This window comes from Camelus ferus, chromosome 6 (genome assembly GCF_009834535.1).
Source record: "Camelus ferus isolate YT-003-E chromosome 6, BCGSAC_Cfer_1.0, whole genome shotgun sequence".
Lineage (NCBI taxonomy): Eukaryota > Metazoa > Chordata > Mammalia > Artiodactyla > Camelidae > Camelus > Camelus ferus.
In genome coordinates this window covers 40,052,689-40,062,298 of record NC_045701.1, presented here as the reverse complement: position 1 = coordinate 40,062,298, position 9,610 = coordinate 40,052,689, and the positions used below count along the sequence as shown (strand labels likewise).

The 9,610-nt window shown below is 42.9% G+C and overlaps 1 long non-coding RNA gene across 1 annotated transcript; it reads right to left on the bottom strand.

The window, feature by feature from the left end:
- Window positions 1-1,317: 1,317 nt before the first annotated feature.
- On the bottom strand, window positions 1,318-9,487 carry LOC116664228. Its single transcript, XR_004320628.1, has 2 exons — window positions 8,293-9,487; window positions 1,318-1,651 (listed from the first exon to the last, which is right to left on the bottom strand). It is a non-coding gene; the product is annotated as an uncharacterized LOC116664228 (long non-coding RNA).
- Window positions 9,488-9,610: the final 123 nt, after the last annotated feature.

Genomic DNA, 9,610 nt, shown 5'->3' with positions numbered 1-9,610 from the left:
CAGGATCAGCCAAGAAAGAGCTCTAAAAATAAGAAAATACTTTGGAACGAATTTGATTTGAGATATTTCCCCCAAAGTAGTTCCTATGGGGGTGGGGGTGGTGAAAGCAGAACTTGGTTGACGTCCTTTGTATTGATTTTAAGCTGTGGTTGGCTTTTTCGATTTTCAGTTGCCTGGGGGGTGGGAAGGAGGGAGGCCCTCATCATCTTGCCGTGTGTAAGGCCTCTTAAAGTCTCAACGTGGCCCCTTTTGGTCACCGTGTCCGCCAGTCACGTGCTGTCTTCTCGGGGAAGGTTTCTCCAGCCGATGACCTGGTGGTGCACCTTCACCACCTGTTATGTTGCACTGTTGTGTTTGCTCAAGGCAATTAATCACTCTCTGCAATTATTGTGCTTCTTTATGTGCTTCCTTGTTGACTGTCTCCTTTTCACATGGAGGCCTCAGAAGCCCAGGAATCCTGTCTATCTTGTTTACCTCTGCATCCCGCACCTGGTAGTGTCTGGCATGTGGAAGGCATGCGAGAAAATATCTGCTGACTGACTCAGTGAGTGAATGCCCAGCTGAATGATGGAAGAATGCAAGTGCTCAGAGTGTTTGAAGAATGAGGTCTGGTCCTAAGTGAAATTCTCTGCTGGTCCTTCGTAGAGCCTTAAAAGTGACTCAGAACCCAGCTGGCTAACCGAATCAGCATTCGCTAGTGGACTGAAATCGATTTAGGCAAAGCACATTTGTCAACAGAAGAATTTGGACCAAATGAGATTTGGTAGAACATTTTGCTGCTGCATCATGAGAATGTTTTTTGGTTCTTCATCTTTTCACAGTTTGGTCTGTTTTTCCAAAATGTTTACTTTTTTCTTTCTACTGTTTAGATTTTAGTTAACTTTTAGCCTTTTCTCTAGGGAAACATAACTTAAACCTCAAACAGTAAAAAACTTGATTGAAAAAGCAGATTTCCTTGAGTTCTATGCATGAGTATAGAAACAGTTAAATAGGCAGTGCACTCATTCAGTGTGTAGTGAACATCTGATTTGTGTCAGGCACCGTTCTGGGTATTGGAATTACTATCGTGAACACATTCCTATTTTGTCAGGGTGATAAGGGAGGCCTTTTTGAAGAAATAACATGGAGGAAGTGATAAGAAGCTGCCCTCATGAAGGGTAGGAAAAAAAGTGTATTCCAAGGTGAAGATAACACATATGCAGCGTGACTGAGGTAGGAAAGAGCTTGGCTTGTTTCAAGAACTGAAAAAAAATAATGTGGTGTGGCTGGATCACAATGGGTGAAGCAGACAAGGCACAATGAACTGATCACTGGGGCTTCCTGGGCCACAATAATGAGTTTGGATTTTATTTTAAGTGCAGGGGTTTCACAAAGCAGAGTGACACCATCTTATTTAAGTCTAAAGAAGATTGCTCTAGCTTCTGTGTAGAGAATGGGTTGATGTGGGGCAAGTGTAAAAGCGGGGAGACCTGAGAGAGAGAAGGCTGTTACGGTGATCCACGTGGGAGATGATGGTGGTCTGGACCGGTGGTGGCCATGGAGACAGGGAGAGGAGGAGAGGTTGGAGTGACAACTTGGCAGTCGAACTGAAAGGCGTTGTCGGTGAATTCCGTGTAGGAACTGAGAGTACGCAGGCATAGCAGCCAGTGTCCTGATGGGAAAACAGACATCATTTTAGGTATTTCAAATGGAGGGAATTTAACCTAAGTAATCAGTCACAAAAGTGTTGGAAAGGTTGGAGGAAGGAAAAGGGGAAGAGGTGATAACCTAGGAATAAGAATCTGCTGGGAGTCAGGACCACTCCTAAGGCTGGAGGAAACTAGGGAGGTGGAGATGTTATCAGAGCCCAAGAGTCTGGCATCTGCCTGCAGGAAGCTGCTGCTGCTGCTGCTGCTGCTGCTGCTGCTGCGGACACTGGCCACACCCCTAACTGTGGACGCTGTTGCTGCAACCGCTGAAGGCGACTGGAACCCACAGCTGCTGGCTGCTGCCACAGCCACTGTCAGGAGCTTAAAAAAAAAAAAAAAGAAAAGAAAAAGAGGGGGTCTCGCCCTCGTTTCATCCAGTTTTCCACCAGAGCTTCCCACTGGCAGCATTTAACTGGGCCAGCTGGCAAGGGAGTCTGGGAAATGCAATTCACAGGATTCCAGCCACCTCCAACAGAGCAGTGCCTAGAATGGCAGGGGTGGTACTCAGCACCAGCAAGCCAGCGACCAGCACACGGAAGAACTGAAAATTTGTTCTAAGTAGGGAAAACAATCCCTTATTATTCTTTAAAAAAATATATATATATTTATTTCTTTTTACAAAAGCAGTATGTGCCCATTAGAAAATACAGGATAAAAATAGAACGTAAAAAAACTACCATATTCCCACTTACCCAGAAACAATCATTAATAATATCTTGGTTATTCAGAATCATTAATCAATCTCTTTTAAAGAGGGACTCTAACTCCACATTCAGTTTTGTAACCCACTGTACTAAATTTATGCAATAAAACATTTGCTGGACATTGACTTTGTTATAGCTAGCTCCCAGTGTTGAATATTTATGTTCTACCAACGTTTCCCTATTATACATGTAAAAAAGGATTTATTGCCTGAAAACAAATTTGTAGTTTAAGAAAACAGTTCATGATGAGTACAGTTGGAACCTCCAATTTGACTAGTATGAGGTTATTTGCTTAGTTAAAAAGAAAACAAATATTTTAAACGTGAGGTACAATGCCAGGTCTTTCCTTATTCTGTTCATTTCCTTTGTTGAGGAGAAGAAACAGACAGTAGAATTTCAGAGCTGGAAATGTGCAGCCTGGAAATGGAAAGAAGCTTTAGCTACAGAATATACTAGACCATCCCGCTGCCCCGTCTGCCTGGTCTCCATGGAGTCACGAAGGAACTGGTCCTCTGGAGTGTGCAGAAGAGGTGACATCTTTAAGAGTAGACACAATTTACCAGTGGCTACAGGTGACCATTTCTCTGGTATTATCAGTTACAGTGCTTTTGACAACTAGTAGTTGAAAACTGTGACTTAAATTGGCTTTAAAAATGAGGAAATGCATTATTTCACATAACTGGAAGTCCAGAGGTAGGACTGGCTCCCAGAATAGTAAGATAAGCTGCCCAGTAGTGTCACCAAGATCCCAGGTTCTTTCCATGCTCTATTCCATGCTCTCCGAGTTGGCTTCATTCTGAGACCGGCTCCACTCATGGTGACTAGACATTGGCCAGAGGCCAGAGAGCTGCCTGTTTCCTTTCTCCACATTTAACAAGAAAACAAGCTGGATCCTTCCCTTCAATCTAAGTTCTTTTCAGTTTGAGCAGACCAGTGGTTCTCAATTCTGTTGCCCATTAAAATCACCAGCACTGCTGTATTGTTTATTTATTGCTGATTTCATTTCTCCTTGATCACTTCATTATTTATTAATTGGTGATGATGAGAATGTATTATTTATTTCTTTGCTATTTTATTTTTTAAATTGCAATACCTAGGCCTTTTCACTAGAAATAATAATTTATTCATCTGGGGTGGGGCCCAGCTGGAAGTCATTTTACAAGCTCTCAGCTGATTCTAATGTACACCCGGGGCCCAGAACCACTGGATTAGGCTTTTTTAGGTCACCTGCCCAGGCCTAGACCAGAAGTCACCAGGGTAATGCCATAAACTGATTGGCTTAGAAAAGTGGACTTTAGTGTGACCCCCACACACACCAGAAACAGCTCCTGGGACCCCGTCAGAGAGGCAAATTCTCAGGCATTACCCAGACCTACTGAAACAGAGCAGGTGGGGCCTGGCAATTTGTGTTTAAACAAGCTTGCCAGGTGATTCTCATGGATACTGGGGTCTGAGACCCACTACCTTGGATCAGTCAGGCTTCTCCTCCGGAAGTAGAGAGGAGGTAAATATGAGAACAAAATCGAGGTCTTCTAGAACAGTGAGCCCCAGGGCACTGAGCCTTCTAGCACTGCCTTCCCCCTCTGCCTCCAGGCCAGAAGGGGGCAGGGAGGGATCAGCGATCTGAACCCCTGAGACCCCCTGGCTATAAAGAGAGGCCTCCCAGCTGTGCCATCAAGCCTCAGCCAGGGCAATGGGCTTAACAGTGGGCCAACCTAAGGGATGGGAAGAAGACACGCTCTATAGGTAGGTATCCATTCCTTCCTGCCCTGGGGAATCTGGAAGTTTCTGCAGGAGCTAAAGGGCTGAAAAGGCAGAGCTGGCATGTACTCTCCTGAAAACCCTCTAAACTCATTTCAACCACTGTACAATGTCAATAGGAACCTGGAAAAGAAAAAGGCCATTAGGTAAAAACAAAAGAAATCTGAACATGATAAGGGCTTTAGTTAATCATAAGATGTCACTCTTCATTCATAAATTGTGACAAATGTGTCATACCAATAACTGATGTCAGTAGGGGGACCTGGGTGTGGGGCATATGGGAACTCTGTCTAAATCTTCACAATTTTCCTGTAAATCTAAAACTTGTCTAAAATAAGGTTATTTTAAATACACTACTTTAAGATGTGAAATTCTAATGAATGAAAACCCCTTTGGAAAAAGCTTTATAAAACTAAGCAAAAAAGTTCCTTTAAAATATTCCGTACTAATATAAATTTGACACTGCTGTATTTTTATGATTGATGCCATGTTTTGAGCCAGAGCCAATGCGTTTTAGACATTTTCAGCTTAAACAAGAGTTGAATTGGAAAATACTAATGAATATTCCTGATAGGTTGCACTTCCCAGAATCTGCACACAGCAGAATTATCAAAGAACAAATGAGGGAGGCTTAAACTTGTCCATATGCATAGAAATAATTAAGGATTATAGGAAGTCACTTTCTTTGCCATCCCCTTAGACTTGGAAAGGAGGGGGCTGACTGGACTACACAGGGAATGGACATACTCAGATGCATCTTTCTCTAAACCCAATTCATAGTGGTGAGCTCAAGCATAAATTCCCTTCAGGCTCTCTCTTCTTGTTTCACCAGCTCCATTTAAGTTAAATGCACATCCTGTGTCCTGAGGGGTGAGCCACGCAACCCAGTGGACTGATGTGTGGATCATTACCAAGGATTACTATCAACAGATGGTACATCACTGCATATATGTGGGATTCCTGGAAACGCTCAGCCATAATTGGAATGGAGCAAGGAGCAAATCCTAATTTGTAGTTTGGACGGTTACTCTTCATGTAGTCAACTGCATAACTTATGGTAAGTTTTGCTTATCTCCCTTCTACACCAAGTATCAGTAAGGAAACCAATAGTTAAAATTGTTATTGCAGGGGAAAGTGCTATAATTAAGAGTTACAACGAAAAAAGTCCTTAAGGGCAAAAATCCTTGCTATGCCAAGCAAGTGGCTCAGAATGATCCTCCACCCCACCCCCAGTTTTATCACATTGGAATCTCTTAGATTTTGTCCGGCGTGAACTCTCACTGTGTGAACTTGGACAAGTTTGTTAGGCTCTCTGTGCCTTGCTTTTGTCATCTTCACAATGGCGAAAATAATAACTTCTTGGTGGTGGAAGAGGAGTTGATAGAAATCATGTTTATAATACTTTCAGTGCAGTGCCTGGAATGTGGTGTTAAAAAAGTGTTTGATTAATCAATAAATAAGATCGTCTTCGCCCACATTAAAGCCATTCAACGTAATGATAATCCTCTTGGTGATGTGGTGTGGCAAAGACAATAAAAGAATATTTTTTAAAGAATATTTGGGAGCCAGCTTGGAGGGAGGGAACCTCTGTCACAGTAAGATGTTGAAGGGGCAGAAGAAATGTAAATTATTTTCATCAGAAATAAAAAAGGATGCGATGGAGCCCTCCCATGTTATCAGTGAAAATGTAAAATGGTGCAGCTAATATGGAAAAGTCTGGCGGTTCCTCAAAAAGTTAAATGTAGAATTACCATATGATCCAGCAGCAATTCCACTCCTAGGTATTTAACCCCAAAGGATTGAAGACTGATACCCAGATATTTACCTACACATGCTCATAGCAGCATTATTTGTGATAACCAAAAAGTGGAAATAACCCAAATGTCCATTAGCTTGTGATGGATAAATAAAAGTCATATATTCATACAATGGAATAATGGAATATTAGTCAGCTGTGAAAAGGAATGAAGTACTGATACATGGTATAACAAGGGTGGGCCTGGAAAACATTTTGCTATGTGAAAGAAGTCAGACATACAAGGTCACATATCTTATGATTCCAGTTACAGGGAATATCCAGAATCCATGGAGACTGAAAGCAGATTGGTGGTTGCCAGGGGCTGGGGAATTGGGGAATAACTGCTTAATGGATACAGGATATTCTTTTGGAGTGGTGAAAATGTTTTGGAACTAGAGAGAGGTGATAGTTGCACAATATTGCAAATGTACTAAATGCCAATGAATTGAACACTATTTTTGGTGAATTTGACCTCATTTCAAAAAACCACACATACATACGTAATAGGACAAGAGTGCATGCTCTCTGTTCTAGTTGAGAACACAGAAGCAATCCAGGCTTCCTCTTCCACTGACAAGGGACTCCTTCTTCAGGAAGGTTGCCTAATAATGTCCAGCCCCTCTGGGCCGTGGTTTCCTCATCTGTAGGAAAATGAAGTTGGACCACTAGGATCCCTTCCAGTTCAAATTCCAAGGCAAAGAAATTCGACTTCCTTCTTTTCCCCCCTCTCATCCACATGCCTGAAAATGACTCTAGCTATCCTGCAGATGTACACTGGAAGACAATGTTCCTGAACTTAAATTACAGGGAAATTAATTTTAGTTATTAATAGGAAAAGTATGTTAACATTTATTATGACAAGGACACAAATTAATGGACAAATAACTAAAACAAATGCACTTTAACCATGAGCTTGTGTCTGTCACTGATGCTCAGACTCCTCTGAGCCTGTGCATGGCTCCAGCCTGTCTGCACCCCTTGGTGTAATCACACTCTGTGCTTTTTTGCCAGTCACGGTGTCTCAGGCTCCTCTGCCAAATGCAGCGCTGGCCGCCCCAAGTTGATTGGGAGGCCCTTGATTGATTAATAGGTGCCCCTGCCAAGCAGGGATGGTGGGAAGGGATTGAATACCTCTCTAAACTGCCCATGCTTGGCAACCAAAGTAATCTAGAACAGCTTAAGGGTTGCAGTCACTAAAACTTGCTGAATAGACTATTTCTCTGGTCACAGCTAGACTAGTTACAGCTTTCTCCTAAAATTACAGAAATATTATATGAATAGTGAGCCAAGTTTACCCAGTTCTGGGATTTAAAGTCCTGGATCAACATGTTCATTCTGGGAGGTAATTTTCTGTATTTTACTGACCACCAGCCCCCTCCACCTTCTACTGCAGTTTTCTGGTTCTCTGTAAATTTCCTAGTTATTCTGAGAAGTTTCAGGTACATCTGCGAAGAAGCTTCAGGTAGAAAAACTTCAGCCAGCTACCAAGGATTATGTGTCACGTCCCTCCTTTTAAATTCCGGGATATTTACTTCTGAGGTCTACGACAGACCCCCGAAGTGGCAAAAAAACTACAAACCATTGCCTTCCAGTGCTCACATTCAGGCCACCTCAGACCACGCTGCTCCTGGTCACTGGTTATCTATAATGCCCCTGAATAAGATCACTGGATAGGCCAAGATACCCTGGTTATGCAGGGCTTCAAGCCCAAGTTGGGGAGGGGCTTCGCCTCTTTTCGTATTGCATCTCTGCTTCCCTCCCTGCCCTAGATGAGCAGCCCTTGAGCTTTCACTTGAGGCCTCCTGCTCCCAGAACTCAACATCCATCATGGCTAGAGAGGGAGGCAAAGTCAAGAGACAAGTACCCTGCAGAATGCCTACCTGCCTTCTTCACTGGCCCCTTCAGTTTTGTTCTGGGCCAGGCTGCTCTGCCAGACAGTGTCCCAGTGAAATTTCTCTGGAGAGGATCCTCAGTCCTTCATGCAAATAGACCCTTCCTGAAGGCTTTCCGACAAGTCCAGACATGCCCGAATCCCATTTGGAGGTTGCCAAGACTCAAGGTCAGACACCAGGTTCCTAGTAACTATTAGCCACCTACTATGTGCTAGGTGCTAGGGATCCAAAGATGATGGGCTCCTGTCATCCAGGGGCTGCTGTGTAAATTCAGCCTCTTTGAGGCTGGCCAATCAAGCCGTTACCCAGTTGGCACAACTCCTGCTGAAAGGTTATATCAAGGGTGCGGACTTATCACCATCTTAGCAGAAATCCTCCTCTCTGTATAACTAGGAGTTTTACCAAGGTTCTCATTGATGGCTCCTCCTGAGCATTCTTCAGGTTCTTACCTGACCATGTAGCTCTGTCTTTCCATCAGTAGCAGCAGCATCGCTTCCCTATTCTACTCTTTGTTCTTGACCCAGACTTCATGCCATTTCTCCTTTCATATTTCTCCCCTCAGATGCAGAGAGGCGGGGGGCTATGGGGAAGAGAAGAAAGTGTAAAAGCTGTTGAGGATTGTGTACAAAATAAATACACAAACAAACAAAATGCTATACATTCTTCCTCTTCTTTTTTAAAAAATAAATGTTAATTGTACTTTTATTTTTTTATTCATTTTATTTAAACTGAAAAAGAAAGAGTTATTTTTTGGTTCAACTCAATATAAGACCTACTGTAATGTAGCTTACATCACAACTTAATGCAAAAACGGTACATTCTTTTAAGTGAAGAACCCAAGTGAAAACTAATGTAAAATTAAAAATATAGAAATGGCTTTGCACCCAATTTATGAATTTTTTTTTCCTGATTCTGTTCTCTGCTGTTAGGTAGAAAAGGGAATTTTTAAAAATCCATAAAGCAATCAGCTTTCTTTGGATAACTAAAAAGTCTTCTCGTTGGTGTCCATCTCTCCCTTACATGTGCAGTTTCTGTGGGAAAAGTGAGGTGAGAGACAGAATATCATCTTTTGGGGGATATATATTGGCTTTACATGAGCATGTGGTCAATTTTGAAGGCAGACTTCCAGGACGTATTTTAGTAAGAAGCTTGAAAGATAAGTAGATGAAAACGTCCAGCAAAATACAGTATTTTCAGGGCTCGATGAGTTATGACCCAGTATTTCTTCATTGTTCACAACCCCCTCCATTGAGCACATAGGGCCTTGAACATAGTAGGGGTCAGGGAGATGCTTGTTAATTTTAGTTACAATTGGATCCTCCCAGTCTCTCTGTGGCTTGAACCTCCCGACCTGTGTCAAATGGCAGAGGAAAAGGAAATAAGGTACTTGGTAAAAATAAAAAGAAGTCATTGATAAAATATTTATTTGTTCCTGAGTTTATTATTTTATTCAAAAGCCCGGGAGGTGACCAGCCTAGAAAGTGGTAGTAAACTGTGCTGTTAACTCCATTTACATTTTCAGAGCTGGGATCCGGGTTTTCAAGTTTGTTATGGGATTTTATGCAAAACAATATGCAAATCGATAGCATTCTAAGAATTCTGTCTGTTTTCCTGCCTCTCTCCTGATCACAAACAAGAGAGGCAGGCGCCGGGCTCCCTGGGAGTGGGGCAAACCCGGAGGGCTGACCGGCCGGGTGGAAGGGCTGTCCCGGGGGCGGTCCCGGGGCGGGGCCTGGGCGGGGCCGGTGACGCGTCGAGTCGGCCGGC